The 19,178-nt window shown below is 45.4% G+C and overlaps 1 long non-coding RNA gene across 1 annotated transcript in view; it reads left to right on the forward strand.

The window, feature by feature from the left end:
- Positions 1-11,566: 11,566 nt before the first annotated feature.
- The window catches only part of LOC144495627 (uncharacterized), a 41,960-nt gene continuing 34,348 nt past the window's right edge, over positions 11,567-19,178 (forward strand). The window contains exon 1 of the long non-coding RNA XR_013498302.1: positions 11,567-11,700. This is a non-coding gene — a long non-coding RNA (uncharacterized LOC144495627). The remainder of the gene's footprint in view (positions 11,701-19,178) is intronic.

Here is a 19,178-nt window from a genome sequence, read left to right on the forward strand (position 1 = left end):
GTTCTCCAGTTATCCAAAAGTTCTTCACAGTCACATTTTGAAGTTTGGAAACTCTTAGTCTTTGGTCAAGTTGCAGAAAGCTAAGTCAACAAATGGGCTGACTGATTAGTTACTGTTTTTGGTGGTGTTTGTTGGAAATGGACATTCAAAGAACTCCCAGGACTTTTACAAATTGTGCCATGGGGTCATTTATGTCCAGCTGAATGTGTCTCAGTTTGCCAGACCTCCCACAACCAGCATCTCCAATGATGCAGTACTCTCTACGTTGTGAGTTGGCCCTAGGATATACAACTTTCTGACTTAAGAACTAAAGGGACCTCATCAAAACTACATGAGGGACAGGCAGGATCAGAGCTCTGTTGGAGCTTTGGATTATTCATGTAGCAATGTTGTTAAGGATAGGAAGGGTCAAGGATTAACGTAATGGTTGACATGTTACAGAGTGGAAATGGGTTGGGGGAAGGGTAACAGGGCAATTTGTTGAAGAAAAATGGAATTGATTGCTATGAGCTCATTTCTGTAGATTTCTTTAGCTTAGAGATCTGAAATCACAGTCCATTTTAATTAAACTCAAGAGCCCTCTTCATCAAATTGCTTCATAAATCTCAGTTTGCGCTCACTTGAAGAAACTGAGTTGGGAAATGTACAGTCCAGGCTGAGCAAATTCTGTCTCCACTCTGTGTTGAGTTAACTGATGCCAGTGATGCTAAAGCTAGTCCCAGTTTATCAAGTTCAGTGATAACACAAATTAGATGCAGGGTGATGCTCCTTCTGTTTTTATTCCATTAAGAATACCCAAAACAGTTAGAAATTAAGTTGGATGTAGATTAATATCCGTTGTTGCTTCAGCAAGCTCTGGTAGAGCCCATACATGGCAAAACTCTCTCTATACTACACCATTAGCTATCAATTAGATGAGTTAAAGCACAGGTTATAGAAATAAAGGAAACTTGCATCTATGTATCGTCCTTCATACACTTAAAAGGTGCCAAGGCCCAGGACGATCGATGAATTACTGATTGAGATGTAGTCAGTGTTGTCTATACTGTGCTACCAAGGACACACTAAACACTGAAAAATTTGCATTCTTTCGCATGTTTGGCACCGACCAAAGCACTTCGCAATTATGTTTGAAGTGCAGTCACTGTTGTAATGTAGACAAACACAGCAATCAATTAGCACACACAGCAAGATTGAACAAAGAACATGTGAGATAAATGGCCAATTAATCCGTTTTAGTGATGCCGGTTGAGGGACAAATGTTGAATACGGCTTTGGGCAAACTCCCTTGCTGTTCTTCAGTCAGTCGGAGCACTAGTTTCATGGCTCACCCAAAGGACAGCACCTCCAACAATGCAGCACTCCCTCAGCATGGCATTTGCCTATCACAGAATCACAGAGGGTAATCATTCAGCCCAACATGCCTTATCTGGCTCTTTCAGGGTGGAATCTTCCCGGTCCCACAGAGGTGAGCTCAGAGGCGAACCAGGTGGAAACTTAGATGTGAGAGCTTTGGGTCAGTGGTTCAACAAGTTCCTACCTCTGGATGATCTTGCTGGAGGGAAGCCTCCGGGTCCCCCCCCCCCCCACCATCCTTAATTGGATAGTGGATACCAGCAGCAAATTAGGAAGCTTCCTTCCAGAAAATTGCACTGGTGGATGTATTGTCAGCAGGTGTATTACTGGAAATGATCCTGGCCTGCATTAATTCTTAATGGGCATAAGGTTCTGCCTTAAAAGAGCTATCGATTAGTCCTACTCCTCTGCTTGTTACCTGGAGCCCCTGTAAATATTTCAATGTTATCGCTGGGTCAAAATCCTGGAGCTCCTTCCCTAAAAGCACAATAGCTGTGCCTACACCGCATAGAGTGCAGCAATTCAAAATGGCAGCTCACCACCAGCTTCTGAAGAGCCAGCAATGCCCACATGCCATGAAAGAATTAAAAGATAGGATGTTTTTCTAATTTTCTTACAGTAACCATTAAATCTGTTGCCACCACCCTTTCAGGTAGGGGATTCCAGGTCATAATTATGCAATGCCCGCATTACATAGAAAAGCTTTCATCTCCCTTTAGTTCTTATACCAATTGTCTTAAATCTGCATTGGTTGGCTATGGACCCTCCTGCTAATTCTACGTATCTACCTCTTTAATGAAGTAATAGAAAGGGTTGATTAACTTACTCATTGATGTTGTGTACATGGACTTTAAAAATGCATCTGATAAAGTACCATATTATGGGCATTTTAGCTAAGCGAAGGAACAGAAAGCAGAGAATAGTGCTGAACAGTTGTCTTTATGGTCAGTGTTGGGACCACTGCTCTTTTTGATATTTCTGACCTGGGCTTGGATCTACAGGGCATCGTTTCAAAGTTTGCAGATTGCACAAAACTCAAAACGTGAGGAGATTAGTAAACAACTTCAGACAGCCGAGTGAAATGGTAAGATGCATACAGATGAAATTTAACGCAGTGAAGTGTGAATTGATTCATTTCTGTATGAAGAATGAGGAGGCAAAATATGATCTAAATTTTAAAGGGGGTGCAGGGAAAGGAAGATTTGGGGGTGTACGTATGCAAATCTTTGAAGATGTCAGGACAAGTCCAAGAGGCTGCTTAAAAGACAAATGGAATCCTTGACATTAAAGAGATTTTAGAGTTTAAAAAAATACCAGAACTGAAAGATTATACGTATTACAAAGATCAAACAGGTAGGAGATCTTTTCTGTCGAAATGTTTGAGGTGTGATTTGACAGATGACTTTAAGATTATGAGAAGGTTTGACAGGGTAGATGTAGGGATATTTTCACTTGCAGGGAAGACCTGAAAGAGAGGCCATATATAAATAAAGTGTTACTACCCACCCCAGGTGAAGTTCCCCAAAGTTGTTGATCTGGGTATGATAACTCAGGAGTCAGCTATAAAGGAACAGTTCTTTGTTACACAAAGCAAAAGTAAAGTAAAACCACAAGCTGTGGCGAACACATAAAAATCTCAACCGGGGCATTACAACAATGGACCCACTCAGGGACCTGCTTTATAAAAGGCTCAGGATATGATTCCACCTGATAAGGTAATTACCAATCACCCGGGAACTCATATTCTATGAGTCTTACTGAGAGGCCAATTAAGAATTCCACATGTAGGTCCTGAGGGTTATCGCATTGGGAAAGACCCCTCAATTTGTCAGTGTCTGGCTGGGATACCCCCAAATTGTTGCAATCACAGATGAGGAGGAATGAACTGGTTCCCTGTCTTTATTCAACTTCCTCTGTTGGTTGTAACAAAATTTAATCTAAAAGGATCCTTTTTTGCCAATATCCTTTTTCCGGACCCAATAGTGGTGTTTTAAAAGGAGTAAGAAGTTTAACAACACCAGGTTAAAGTCCAACAGGTTTATTTGGTAGCAAAAGCCACACAAGCTTTCGGAGCTCTAAGCCCCTTCTTCAGGTGAGTGGGAATTCTGTTCACAAACAGAGCATATAAAGACACAGACTCAATTTACATGAATAATGGTTGGAATGCGAATACTTACAATTAGTCAAGTCTTTAAGAAACAAAACAATGTGAGTGGAGAGAGCATCAAGACAGGCTAAAAAGATGTGTATTGTCTCCAAACAAGACAGCCAGTGAAACTCTGCAGGTCCACGCAACTGTGGGGGTTACAAATAGTGTGGCATGAACCCAATATCCCGGTTGAGGCCGTCCTCGTGTGTGTGGAACTTGGCTATCAGTTTCTGCTCAGCGACTCTGCGCTGTCATGTGTCGCGAAGGCCGCCTTGGAGAACGCTTACCCAAATATCAGAGGCCGAATGCCCGTGACCGCTGAAGTGCTCCCCAACAGGAAGAGAACAGTCTTGCCTGGTGATTGTCGAGCGGTGTTCATTCATCCGTTGTCGCAGCGTCTGCAGGAGCCAACTTAACCAAGCTTTCTTGAGTTGAAGATATACTGAGTTTATTCATTACTGAAGGGACGTAATGACAAGTAACGGGCAGCACGGTGACACAATGGTTAGCACTGCTGCCTCACAGTGCCAGGGACCCGGGTTCGAGCCCAGCTTGCGTCACTGTCTATGTAGAGTTTGCACATTCTCCCTGTGTCTGCGTGGGTTTCCTCCGGGAGCTCTGGTTTCCTCCATAGTCCAAAGATGTGCGAGTTGGGTGGATTGGCCATGCTAAATTGTCTCTTAGTGTCAGGGGGACTAGCTAGGGAAAAAGAAAGAATTCTGGCCTCGGATCACTCTCTGTGTGGCGTTTGTACAATCTCCCCATGTCTGCATGTGTTTCCTCCGGGTGCTCCAGTTTCCTCCCACACTCCAAAGATGTGCGGGTTAGGTTGACTGGCCATGCTAAATTGCCCCTAGTATCAGGGGGATTAGCAGGGTAAATATGCAGGGTTACGGGAATGGGGCCTGGGTGGGATTGTAGTCCAAATAGATTTGATAAGCCGAATGGCCCATATGATTCTATGAGGAAAATGGTAAATCATACTTATACATTCATGCAGACTAGAAGGGAGAATTGAGTTCAAAGCAATTAAGGTGAATGAAACAGTCCTTAACTCATAAAGAGTGAATGATTGAGTGTTGCAGCCATAGCAATTCGAGATTCAAGTAGAGTTGGCTTCAGCAGGCAAATAGTCAGTTTCATAGAGTACAGTACAGAAGGAGGCCATTCGGCTTATCAAATCTATTTGGACTACAATCCCACCCAGGCCCCATTCCCGTAACCCTGCATATTTACCCTGCTAATCCCCCTGATACTAGGGGCAATTTAGCATGGCCAGTCAACCTAACCCGCACATCTTTGGAGTGTGGGAGGAAACTGGAGCACCCAGAGGAAACACATGCAGACATGGGGAGATTGTACAAACGCCACACAGAGAGTGATCCGAGGCCAGAATTGAACCTGGCTCCTGGCGCTGTGAGGCAGCAGTGCTAACCACTGTGCCACCGTGCCATGATTCCAATATTCTGTAGTAGACAGGGAAGCTTGCCAGTTCTCTTTTCATCTGTTATCCTTGCTGACTTGACTGACTGCCATAGTCAGGGAGAGAGAGAGATACCTGCAAAAATGGTTATTTGCAGTGGTACCGTGTGTGTGTGCTTGTTAGACTCCTGTGCTTCTGTGACTAATTTCCAACACTTGTTCTCATAAAGCATCCAACCTGGGGTGGCCTTCAACTAGTTTTTAACCCATTCTTTGCATTTTCCAAGTGGGAAGGCAAATCCACAAAATCTGTCGGAACGTTACGGAGGAAATCTCTTGATGATATGACCATTATGTCCCTTTGTCTCCACAGGTGATGGCAATTAGTTTCTGGATGCTTTTTAGAAGTAACTGGTCTGATAACACGGTGGGGTTCCATCGTCTCTTAGAGAATAATCCTGCAGAAATTCGGCGAGTGGCTTGTGAGTACATTTTATTTTAAAAATCTCAGGTATTATTTATAGTCCAATATTTCTGGACTTAATTTAGTGTTTTTCCCTTCATTATTATGACAAAAATCATGAATACATCCAATTGGGAATTCAGGAGAAACTTCTTTACTCAGAGAGTGGTTAAATAGTGGACCTTGAGGAATTGCTGAGTGAATAGCCATAAAATAGTTCAGTGGAAATTAGATAAACACGTGAGGGAGACATTGTTGGGATTAGATGGAGAACAATGGAGGAGGCAGCATTGATAACAGCATGGATCTGTTGGACCAAATGGACTGTTTCTGTGTCATAAATACAATGCAAACCTTTATAAAATACTGGTCAGGTGTCAGCTGTATTGTATCCAATGCTGTCCATTACACCTTAGGAAGGATGTCAAGGCCTGTGACAGGATGCAGAAGAGTAGAAGAGTATCAGAAATGAAAGACTTCTGTTACATGGCTAAATGAGAGAAAATGAGCTTGTTCTCCTTAGAGGGGAGAATATGAGGGGGGTTTTGATGTACCAGTGTTCACAATATTGAGGGGTTTCAGTAACATAAATGAGGCACTGCTGCTTCACAGCTCCAGGGTCCTGGGTTCGATTCCCGGCTCGGGTCACTGTCTGTGTGGAGTTTGCACATTCTCCTCGTGTCTGCGTGGGTTTCCTCCGGGTGCTCCGGTTTCCTCCCACAGTCCAAAGATGTGCAGGTTAGGTTGATTGGCCAGGTTAAAAATTGCCCCTTAGAGTCCTGGGATGCATAGGTTAGAGGGATTAGCGGGTAAAATATGTGGGGTAGGGCCTGGGTGGGATTGTGGTCGGTGCAGACTCGATGGGCCGAATGGCCTCCTTCTGCACTGTAGGGTTTCTATGATTCTAAGTGACTTTGGAGGGTAGATACAGGGCATAGAGTTGCATGGACGTAACTTCATAACCATGCTGTCTGCCATGTTCTGGTGATGGAAACTTTGAAAGTGTTGAATACAGCACCCTCTGAAACTTATGCTCTCCGAGAAGCTGTCGGCAAATACAACTTGTGTTATGATGGAGAAAAACCTTGAATAATACATGAAAATATTAGTCTTTATTAGTTATATATTTTTAAAAAGGACATTGAGCCTGAAGATGGATAAGAATGTACCACTAGCCACTGACAGGGATGGCTGCAGAATCTTTAAGAAACAACAGAACCCCTCTCTGTAGTTCAAGACAAGACAATTCGAAAAGAATCCAAAGGCTGATTACCATCTCTGGTAAAGACAAAGGAACCTAATGGCTATTTCATGCAAAGACCTTGGCATAATTTCTTAGACTGACTAGTGGACTCCAGGTCAAATACACGGAAATGGGTGTTAATAGCTAGCCCAAAGAGCTGCCCAGTGTTTGTCTGTGTGTTGGTCTTTGTTTGTGTGCTGTGAGAAAAGCAGCTGGAAGTTTGCCACACAGAAGTTTATACAGTAACCAAGGCAGGACGCATGCAGAATAGCCAGATTTTGCAAGAACATCTAAAACTTTCTCTTTGACTCTGAAAGTTGATCAGCCAGCAGAAGGACCGTAGCTCGACAAAGAACTGAAATCTCTCTAACGAACAACAGAACACCTGAACCAACAAATCGAATACTGGAATCAACCTGCATCACCAGCAATACATCATCATCTACTCCTTGCAACTCAAGGACTATTCCATGTAACCTTTTATCATATTTCAATGTAAAGTAAAAGTAAAGTAAAGCAAAGTTTATTAGTCACAAGTAAGGCTTACATTAACACTGCAATGAAGTTACGGCGAAATTCCCCTAGTCGCCACATTTCAGCGCCTCTTCGGGTACACTGAGAGAAAATTTAGCATCGCCAATGCACCTAATCAGCATGTCTTTCAGACTGTGGGAGGAAACCAGAGCACCCAGAGGAAACCCATGCAGACACAGGAAGAATGTGCAAACTCCACACACAGTAAGGAGTCTAACAACATCCGGTTAAAGTCCCACAGGTTTATTTGGTAGCAAACACCACTAGCTTTCGGAGCACTGCTCCTTCGTCAGATGAGTGGGAGATCTGCTAACAAACAGCAAACAGGGCATATAAAGACACAAACTCAATTTACAGAATAATGAATAATGATTGGAATGCAAGTCTTTACAGCTAATCAAGTCTTAAAGGTACAGACAATGTGAGTGGAGAGAGCATTAAGCACAGGCTAAAAAGATGTGTATTGTCTCCAGACAGGACAGCCAGTGAGATTTTGCAAGTCCAGGCAAGTTGTGGGGGTTACAGATAGTGTGACATAAACCCAAGATCCCGGTTGAGGCCGTCCTCATGTGTGCGGAACCTGGCTATCAGTTTCTGCTCAGCGACTCTGCGTTGTCGTGTGTTGTGAAGGCCGCCTTGGAGAACGCTTACCCGAATATCAGAGGCCCAATGCCCGTGACCGCTGAAGTGCTCCCCCACACCGCTCGGCAATCACCAGGCAAGACTGTTCTCTTCCTGTTGGGGAGCACTTCAGCGATCACGAGCATTCAGCCTCTGATCTCCGGGTAAGCGTTCTCCAAGGCGGCCTTCACGACACACGACAGCGCAGAGTCGCTGAGCAGAAACTGATAGCCAGATTCCGCTCACATGAGGACGGCCTCAACCGGAATCTTGGGTTCATGTTACACTATCTGTAACCCCCACAACTTGCCTGGACTTGCAAAATCTCACTGGCTGTTCTGTCTGGAGACAATACACATCTCTTTAACCTGTGCTTAATGCTCTCTCCACTCACATTGTCTGTACCTTTAAGACTTGATTAGCTGTAAAGACTCGCATTCCAATCATTATTCATTATGCTGTAAATTGAGTTTGTGTCTTTATATGCCCTATTTGCTGTTTGTTAGCAGATCTCCCACTCATCTGACGAAGGAGCAGCGCTCCGAAAGCTAGTGGCGTTTGCTACCAAATAAACCTGTTGGACTTTAATCAGGTGTTGTTAGACTCCTTACTGTGTTTACCCCAGTCCAACGCCGGCATCTCCACATCAAACTCCACACAGACAGTGACCCGAGCCAGGAACCGAACCCGGGTCCCTGGCGCTGTGATGCAGCAGTGCTAACGACTGTGAATGCTATTGGACTCCATTCTTACTTCTAATCTGTACTTGTGTAGATGCGTGTGTTTTACGATTTATTTCTTCTTACCTTTTAAGTAGTTAATAGCCTTACTCTATCTTAACTCAAGAAAGTCTGGTTAAATTGGCTCCTTTTGAAACGTAGCTATTGAATCTGGAAAAGATACCCAAGGGAAAGGAGACCTTGTTAGATTAAACCTTTGTTGCAACCAGCAGAGGGTGGGTTGAATAAAGACATGGAGCCAGCCATCCCTCTTCATCCGGGTTTGTAATGATTTTGGGGTCTCCCAGCCGGACAGTGACAAATCAAGGGGGCTCGCTCGGATCAACATCCCTTGAGTAAACCTCACCTGGGGTTGGTCATAACACTTATAACAGGGTCAGCTGCACCAAGGGTTCACAGGCTCAATTCCCAATTTGGGCAGATAGAGGTGCTACAATTGGCCTCAGTGTTCCTGGGTAAATAAGAGATAAATCAAAATGCCTTGAATCACTATCCTAGAGCAGCTGAAGGAAAATTATGCATGCAAGTATGGGATAAGGGTTGGATTTGACTTGGCTTTTCAGTTCCCCTTGGTGGAATATCTTTACATCACTCACTTTAACGTGTGAAAAATGGCCCATGGGACACATGACTGGGGTTGGGGGAAAGATAAATGACTGCACCTGTCAATTCGTACCCTGAAGAAAATAAATGCCTTCAGCAGAGGTTGAAGGGGAAGAGGAGACTATTGTCTCGGCTTTGCGGTAGAGAAATGTGGGAGCACAAACTGTCTAATCAGTACAGAATTTTGTTTAAGCTATGTGGCCCAATCCCCCACACCCCCACCCACACCGCACACCCCACATCACCAACAAGTGAACCTGTGGGGCTCCTGCATCGCTTCTCTCCAGGAGTCCTGAAATAACTCCTCAGAGGCCAATGTCCCTTCACCAGATTCTCTTTATTTACAAACTCAGTTCCACTCCTAAGGGTGCTTCAGGTATAAAGTCAGATGCCGGACTGTCAGTAGCCCTTACACTCCTCAATATTTATACAGATGAGATTCCCTGATTGGGCAGTTATTAACCTCAATCAGGGAGCTCATACTCCAAGGAGCCAACCTCATGGGCCTCATTGAGGTCATTACAAGGCCCAATGCAAAAGAAAATGAAGTGCAGTTAGGTACTCTGGACAAGTCCAGGCTTTCTACTCGATCAAGGCCCTAGTCAGATAAAAATCCTAGCTCCCAAGAGTTACTGACCAATCAGAAATCACCATTGCCAGCAGCGCCACTGGGAGCAGTGGCTGCTACTGGTAATGCTCTGAGGCCTTTACCAGGGATCATCGCTGGATCTTTGGAAACTGGCAAGAGGGGGGTAAAACAGGATCACAGGGAGAGCCTGGCCATGAGAATGGTTGGGGGAGGTGGGGTGGGGGGCAGGGGCCAGGACAGGGATTGACCTGAGACTCCCCCAGCTTCCCGATGCTGGGTTCCTCAATCGGGTACTGAGTTCCTGTCAATGAGGAACATTCATCACTGGAAAACCCAACAGGGTTTGCTGGGTGGCTTTCAAGAGACATGGCTTATCATTGTGAACCCCATTAGTTCCCAGTGAGCTCAGAGATAATTGGTTTTAAGTGACACATTAATAAGTCTAATTGACATTCCACAGCCAGCAGGCAGGATTCTCGCATCAGGTCCTTCCCAACCTCCCACTAAATGCGGGGCAGTTCTCCCCCTGTCGAGAATCAGATGCAGGTACTCCTAGCGGATTCTCCCCACTCCCCCATCACCTACGTCACCATGCTCGCTCTGCAGGCTCTGTTAAATTGATTCTAACATACACAGTTTACACAGGGGTCAGTCGTGACTCAGTAATAGCATTCCTGTTTCTAAGTTAGAGGTTTGTGGGTTCAGGTCTCACTCCAGAGTCTCAAGCACTAAATCTAGACTGATGCCCCAGGGGAGCGCTGCAATGTCAGAGGTGCTATGAAATGGGCAGCATGGTGGCACAGCGTTTAGCACTGCTGCCCCTCAGCGCCAGGGACCCGGCTTAGGTCACTGTCTGTCCGGTGTTTGCACACTCGCCCTGTGTCTGTGTGGGTTTCCCCCGGGTGCTCCATCTGAGAGACATGCTGGTTAGGTGCATTAGCCGTGCTAAATTCTCCATCAGTATATCCGAACAGGCGCCGGAGTGTGGCGACTAGGGGATTTTCACAGTAACTTCATTGCAATGTTAATGTCAGCCTACTTGTGACACTAATAAATTTTTAAAAATGTGATATTTAACTGAATCCCTATCTGTCCTGACAGCTGAATGTTAAAAATTCTGCGGCACTATTTTGAAGATTGGAGTTCTGCTCTGGTTAGCATTTTTAGCCTTCAACTAAAATGACTAAAAACAGATTACGTGGGTTTTATTACATGGCTATTTGTAGGAGATCATCCTGTGCAAGGTATTGCCACTTCTCCCCCATTTCAACAGCAGCTGCACTTCAAAGAGTTAAATTGCTTTGAGATGTCCTGAGGAAGGCGCTATTTAAAGGCATGTGCTTTCTTTCACACTGGGGGAACTGTCTGAAAACATTTCCTGATAGCAGCAACACAGAAATCAGTTCTGCGGCTCGACTGCACTCACCCTGAGAATGGTTTCTGTGTAAAAAAAAAACCTGCGGATCAGCAAATAGGGGCTGCGCACGGTACAGGCGATGTGAGCAGAATTAATGATCACTCAGCTATTTGCCTGAATGACTCCAAGCATGTCAGATTCCCCCGGTTACTTAGCAGCAGAAATGTCATAGTTCCTCCAGCAGATAGTTGCCACAGCAACCGTGACATCATTATAGACATAGTGATGCATGAAAATTCAAATGACTGGGACTGGTTGCTAGGATGTAAACTTGGAGAAGTCACTCGGCACCGTGTCAAGGGAATGGAATCTACTGAACACTCTGTACTTTCATTGTGGGATATCTAGCTGGGAGGCTTGCCCGTCACGTGGGCCTCTTGCTCTGGCTGTGAGCAGGCACCGGTCCCAGTTACACTCATTTCTTGAACGTCACAGAGCTGTAACTGGAGCTGTGGTCAGCTGTGTTGGAACAGAAGGTGCAATTCATTTTTTTTTAAAAAAGCTGTCTGTAAAACCCCATTTACCTGTAAGCAAATAGTAAGCACCGAAAGACCAGCGCCCAGGTAAGGTGGTGCAATATTCTCCTTCGGGCGGTTTGAGGGGGGGAGTTAGGAGAAACTTCCCCCTGTTAAATTGGTGACTATTATGTTGACATTGCCTGAGGTGGTGCATTAAAGTTCGGTTCATTGGCACAATTTGATTTTGGAAATAAGATGAATAAATTTATTAAGTCAGCCCCATTAGCACTGATTTATTCACTGTGGAATTAACTGCTGCCTAACACAATGTCCCCTATAAAGGAAGATTCTTGTTCAAAGCCACCCCTTCATTATTGCAGTCTTAATTTGGTATGGAATCAACAGCCTAAAAACCTCTAATAGAAACTCTCTGGTGTCCTACATACTGTTATAACAATGGTATCTGCAAATACATGCCACAATGTCTTGTCAACACGTTGTGGCAATACCGCCATTCTTACTGGTATGTAGATAGTATTGCCTCTGTCTATTGACAGGATCATGCTATCTCGCTTGCAAGCTAGCGGGCAGACCAATTTTCCACATGGTTGGACTCCGGTAGCACAGTGGTTTGCACTGCTGCTTGACAGTGCCAGGAACCTGGGTTCGATTCCCAGCTTGGGTCACTGTCAGTGTGGAGTTTGCACCTTCTCCTCGTGTCTGCATGGGTTTCCTCCGGGTGCTCCGGTTTCCTCCCACATTCTGAAAGATGTGCTGGGTAGGTGCATTGACCTGAACGGACTGTGGTGACTAGGGGAATTTCACAGTAACTTCATTGCAGTGTTAGTGTAAGCCTTACTTGTGACTAATAAATAAACTTTTACTTTAAAGGTAGGCACAGTGTACTACTATAAATGTCCTCCACCTCCTGTGGGGGTAAAGCTCCCATATTTTCTGATCCAGGTCATCTCATGGGCCACTCCCTCCCGCAAGCACAGCAGCAGAGCCTTGCACAAGGAAAGTGAGACGAACATAAGAACACAGCCATAGGCCTCAAAGAACTACACTGCATTCATTGCTATTGGCCCCAGGGAGAAGGAGGGGGCAACAGAAGTCACAGGCCATGAGGCCGAAAGATTATGCTTGGTGGGAAAAGGGCAGAATTGTTTTATTAATTGGAGCCTCTGGAGATCTTCAGGATGCTCCAAGGACCCCTGCGGCCTGTAGATTATTTGCAGCCTAGAGGCAGACAAAGAAGAATGTGAGGCAGGAAACTATAAGTCCCAGCCATCGTGCACACCCCCACCCCTCACAACTCTGGACCATGTCGTAGGATGGTGACCTAATGTAATAAGTACCCTTATCTCCTGTTCTCTGATCTTGGTCATTGAGTTTATCCAGATATAGCCAAGAGGCACATTAACCTGAGGCCTTTCATGAAAGATTAGGTCACATGGGATCCAGGGAGAGCTAGCAATCTGGATTAGAATTGGCTCGATGATAGGAAGCAGAGGATGATGGTCAAAGGTTGTTTCTCTGATGGGGGCCTGTGACTCGTGGTGTGCCTTATTCATTATTTATATAAGGAATTTGGATGTAAATATACAAGGCATAGTTAATAAGTTTGTGGATGATACTAAATTAGGAGATATCATTGATAGCGAAGAAGATTATCAAAAATACAGGGGGATCTTGAACAGTTAGGGAAGTGGGCTGAAGGTTGGCAAATGGATTTCAATACAGCTAAGTGTGAGATGTTGCATTTTGGAAAGTCAAACCAGGGTAGGACTTATACAGTGAATGGTGGGGCCCTAAGGAGTGTTGCAGAACAGAAGGACCTAGGAGTATAATTTTATAGTTCATTGAAAGTGGCGTCACAGGTTTTTTTTAAAGTTTATTTATTATTGTCAAAAGGAGGCTTATATAGACAGACTGGCCTTCATCAGTCAGGGCATTGAGTATAGGAGTTGGGACATTATATTACAGTTGTATAAGTCATTGGTGAGGCTGCACTTGGAGTATTGTGTATAGTTTTGGTCACCCTATAATAGGAAAGACATTGATAAACTGGAAAGAGTATAAAGAAGGTTTACAAGGATGTTGCCAGGCCTGGGTTATAGGGAGCAGTTGGCCAGGCTACGGCTATATTTCTTGGAACTTAGGAGAATGAGGGGTGACATTATTGAGGCATATAAAATCATAAGGGGCATAGATAGGATGAACACATATAGTCTTTTTCCCAGGGTAGGAGAATTGAATACTAGAGGGCATAGGTTTAAGGTGAGAGGGGAAAGATTTACAAGGTACCTGAGGGGCAACTTCTTCACGCAGGGGGTGGTGCGTATATGGAATGAGCTGCCAGAGAAAGTGGGTTGAAGCAGGTACAATAGCAACATATGAAAAGCATTTGGATAAGTCATTCATGGATGGGAAAGGATTAGAGGGACATGGGCCAAACATGGGCAATTGGGACTAGCTGGGAGGGCACCATGGTTAGCATGGACTAGTTGGGCTGAAGGGCCTGTTTCCATGCTGTATTGCTCTATGACTCTATGGCATGTCAGGAATTGATGAGGTATCTGCGCTGTTGTAATTCTAGCCTCTTGCACATTCCCGATTTTAGTAGTTCCAACATTTATACATGTGCCTTCAGCTGTCAAGGTCCTGAGTTCTCCAACTGCCTCTTTAAACCATTCCACCTCTCTACCTCTCTTTATTCCTTTAAGACTCTCTTTAAAACCAATAGCTATGACCTAGCTTTTAGTCATATTCCCAATATCTCTAATGGTTCGGTGTCAAATCTGTTTGATAACACACTTATAAAGCACCTTGGGATGACCCTCCAGGGGTAAGCCACGGTGACCAGGTCACTGGCATGGAATCGGGCTCTGTGGCTCAGAAGGGAAAGAGGGGAACCAGGAGAGCAATAGTAGTGGGGGATGAAATGGTTAGAGGCACAGACAGGCGTGAACGAGACTCCAGGATGGTAGTCTGCCTCCCTGGTGCCGGGGTTCTGGATGTCTCTGAGCAGGTAGGAAGCATCCTAAAAAAGACAGGTAACCAGACAGACGTCATTGTCCACATTGGTGCAAATAACGTAGGCAGAAAGAGCAGGGAGGTCCTGCGAGAGCAATTCAGGGAGTTGGGGAGTAGTCTAAAAAGCAGGGCCCCTCGAGGGTAGCGATCTCTGGACTACTCCCAGTGCCACAAGCTAGTGAGGCTAGGAACAAGGAGACTGCACAGCTGAATGTGTGGCTAAAGGACTGGTGCAGGAGGGAGGGTTTCGAATTCGTGGATCACTGGGAAGTCTTCAAGAGAGGATGGCACCTGTACAAGAAGGACGGGTTGCATCTAAACTGGAGGGGCACGAATATCCTAGCTGGGAGTTTTGCTAGTGTGCTTCGGGGGGTTTAAACTAATGTGGCGGGGGGGTGGGGATCAGAACAATAGGTCAATAATCATAGCGGCTGGGGACGAGGTTGGGGCCAAGACAAGGCTATCTAAGAGGAAGAGCATTCTGGGGGAGGATGACCTCAGTGGGCCTGGAGGTCTGGAGTGCATCTGCTTCAATGCAAGGAGCGTCACGGGCAAGACAGACGAGCTTAGAGCCTTAATGCTTGCCCGGAACTTGGATGTGGTTGCAGTGACGGAAACTTGGTTAAAAGGACAGGACTGGAAGCTGAATATTCCGGGGTATAAGTGTTTTAGGCGAGACAGAGAAGGGGCGAGGAGAGGTGGGGGAGTAGCAGTGCTGGTTAGGGAGCATATTACAGTGGTACAGAGGGTGGACAATATGGAAGGGTCAGATAACGAGTCACTGTGGGTGGAGCTCAGAAACAGGAAGGGCGCAGTCACTATACTGGGGGTATACTACAGGCCTCCCAACAGCCCATGGGAAGTTGAGGAATGGATATGTAAGGAGATTCTGGACAGGTGCAGAAAAAATAGGGTTGTTGTAGTGGGAGACCTTAATTTCCCTTGTATAGACTGGAAATCGCTTAGAGCTGGGGGCCTGGACGGGGAAGAATTTATAAAATGTGTACAGGAAGGTTCTTTGGAACAATATGTTGACAGTCCAACTAGAGAGGGGGCTATACTGGACCTAGTACTGGGGAATGAGCCCGGTCAGGTCATCAAAGTTGCAGAAGGGGATCATGTGGCAAATAGTGACCACAATTCTGTTAGCTTTAGGATAGTGATGGAAAAAGATGAGTGTTGTCCTATGGGTAAGGTACTGAATTGGGGGAAGGCTAACTACAGCCGGATTAGACAAGATTTGGTGGCTGTTGATTGGGAGAGGCTGTTCGAGGGTAAATTCACATCTGGCATGTGGGAGTCTTTTAAGGAGCACTTGATAGGACTGCAGGACAGGCATGTGCCTGTAAAGAGGAAGGATAGGAAAGGTAGGATTCGAGAGCTGTGGAAACCAGTGAAATTGTGGGTCTAATCAAAAAGAGAAAAGAGGCATACATGAGGTCCAGGCAGCTAAAAACAGATGGAGCACTGGAGGAATACAGAGAAAGTAGAAAACAACTCAAACAGGGACTTAGAAGGGCAAAAAGGATCACGAAATGTCCTTGGCAGACAGGATTAAGGAGAATCCTAAGGCATTTTATACATACGTTAGAAACAAGAGGGTTGTTAAGGAAAGAATCGGACCTCTCAGGGACAAAGGAGGGGAATTATGCTTAGAACCAAAGGAAGTAGGAGAGATCCTAAACGAATACTTTGCATCAGTATTCACAAAGGAGAGGGACATGTTGAATGGTATTGTCTCAGAGAGATGTGTTGACCCATTAGAAAAAATCTCAATTACAAGGGAGGAAGTGTTAGGTTTTGTAGGAAACATTAAGACAGACAAATCCTCAGGGCCAGATGGCATCTATCCTAGACTCCTCAGGGAGGCGAAAGATGCAATTGCTGGGCCTCTAACAGAAATCTTTGTCTCTTCACTGGACACAGGTGAGGTCCCAAAGAATTGGGGGATAGCAAATGTGGTCCCGTTATTTAAGAAGGGTAGCAAGGATAACCCGGGTAATTATAGGCTGGTGAGCTTGACGTCCGTGGTAGGGAAGTTGTTGGAGAAGATTCTTAGAGATAGGATATATGCGCATTTAGAACTGAATAATCTCATTAGCGATAGACAGCATGGTTTTGTACGAGGGAGGTCATGCCTCACAAATTTGGTTGAGTTTTTTGAGGAGGTGACAAAAACGATTGACGAGGGAATGTCGTGGATGTCGTCTATATGGATTTTGGTAAAGCATTTGACAAGGTCCCTCATGGCAGGCTGGTGCAAAAGGTTAAATCTCTCAGGATAAAAGGTGAGCGAGCTAGATGGGTGGAGAACTGGCTTAGCCATAGAAGACAGAGAGTAGCAGTGGAGGGGTCTTTTTCCGGTTGGAGGTCTGTGACTAGTGGTGTTCCGCAGGGCTCTGTACTGGAACCTCTGCTGTTTGTGATATATATAAATGATTTGGAGGAAGATGTAACTGGTGTGATCAGTAAGTTTGCGGACGACACGAAGATTGCTGGAATTGCGGATAGTGATGAAAATTGTCAGAGAATACAGCAGGATATAGATAGGCTGGAACATTGGGCAGAGAAATGGCAGATGGAATTTAATCCAGATAAATGCAAAGTGATGCATTTCAGTAGATCTAATGTAAGGGGGAGCTATACAATATATGGCAGAACCATCAGGAGTATAGACACACAGAGGGACCTTGGTGTACAAGTCCACAGATCCTTAAAGGTGGCAGCACAGGTGGAGAGGGTGGTGAAGAAGGCATATGGCATGCTTGCCTTTATTGGGCGGGGCATAGAATATAAAAGTTGGCATATGATGTTGCGGCTGTATAGAACGATGGTTAGGCCACATTTGGAATACTGCGTCGCCGCACTACCAGAGGATGTGGGGGCTTTGGAGAGAGTACAGAGAAGGTTTATCAGGATGTTGCCTGGTATGGAGGGTCTTAGCTATGAGGAGAGATTGGGTAAACTGGGCTTGTTCTCCCTGGAAAGATGGAGGATGAGGGGCGACCTAATAGAGGTGTATAAAATTATGAAGGGCATAGATAGGGTGAACAGTGGGAAGCTTTTTCGGAGGTGACGAACACAAGGGGTCACGGGTTCAAGGTGAGGGGGGCAAGGTTCAACACAGATGTCAGGGGGACGTATTTTACACAGAGGGTGGTGGGGGCCTGGAATGCACTGCCAAGCGAGGTGACTGAGGCGGACACGCTGGGATCGTTTAAGACTTATCTAGATAACCACATGAACAGACTGGGAATAGAGGGATACAAAAGAATGGTCCAGTGGGCACATGAGCGGCGCAGGCTTGGACGGCCTGTTCCTGTGCTGTATTGTTCTTTGTTCTTTGTTTTACATTAACGGCACTATGTAAATACCAGTTGTTGATTGTCCTAAGACATCAAGTGGCCTAATTAGTCTAATAGATCACCCAGTAACCTTCTGCACCATGCAGAGCAGGAAGAAACATTGCTTCACCACCAGCCCATGCTAGTTAGTTCCTCTCAGCTGTTGTAGGAGCAGACGTGCTACAACTGCCCATAGTGCAGCTGATACAGGTAAGGGATCAGTCAAGCTTCTCATTCCTTATCAACCTCCAGCAACACGTGGTACAGTGGCTAGCACTGCTGCCTTACAGTGCCAGGGACACTGGTTCAATTCTGGCCTTAGGTCACTGTCTGTGTAAGTTTGTATGTTCTCCCCGTCTCTGCATGGGTTTCCTCCCGGTGCTCCGGTTTCCTCCCACAGTTCAAAGATGTGCAGGTTAGGTTGATTGGCCATGCTAAATTTACCCTTACTGTCAGGGGAACTAGCAGGGTAAAATACGTGGGGTTACGGAGGGGGCTGGGTGGGATTGTTGTCGGTGCAGGCTCGATGGGCCATGTTTCTTCCTTCTGCACTCTAGGGATTCTATGAACACCTCCTGGAAAAATGATGGACATGAATCAACAAGCAGACACCAAGGGTGGAATTCTCCAGCCATGCTTGCCCCAAATCCGGAAAATCCCGCTCAAGATCAACGGACCTTTTCATGGTCCGCCCCTTACCTGCTACAATTCCCTTGGCAGGCGGGATGGGAAAATTCACCCCCAGATGTTTTGGCTCACGAGAAGAATTGCCACTTGGCTGAGATAAGGGATGGTGGTCAGTCACTGAGGAATGGTACTCCAGTAAGACAGCACCTTTCAGAAAGGAAGTGGGAAAAGGGGAGAAGTTTGGAGTGGAAAATTCAGCAGCCACTTGAATGACTTGGTAAAAATGAATGCACCTTTTCAAGACATTGAATCGAAACTTCAGAAAGGTAGACAACCAACAAATACCTTAACTTTCAATGTGTTTGGCTTGCGAGTTAAACTGGTGATGCGCATGTTGGGAAGTCTGAAAAGTAGAACCAATTGCTTCATGATGCCAATGGTCTGTCATTTTGATTGAAAAAAGTGCCAAAATGGTGGCAATATTTACAGAATCAATCCACAAGCGGTAGCAGAGTCAAAAAAAGGTCTCAGCAGATGGTGTCTCAATTATTCAGGTTCTTTGTCTATAATAGACAC

Source organism: Mustelus asterias, chromosome 7 (assembly GCF_964213995.1).
Source record: "Mustelus asterias chromosome 7, sMusAst1.hap1.1, whole genome shotgun sequence".
In the NCBI taxonomy this organism is placed as follows: domain Eukaryota; kingdom Metazoa; phylum Chordata; class Chondrichthyes; order Carcharhiniformes; family Triakidae; genus Mustelus; species Mustelus asterias.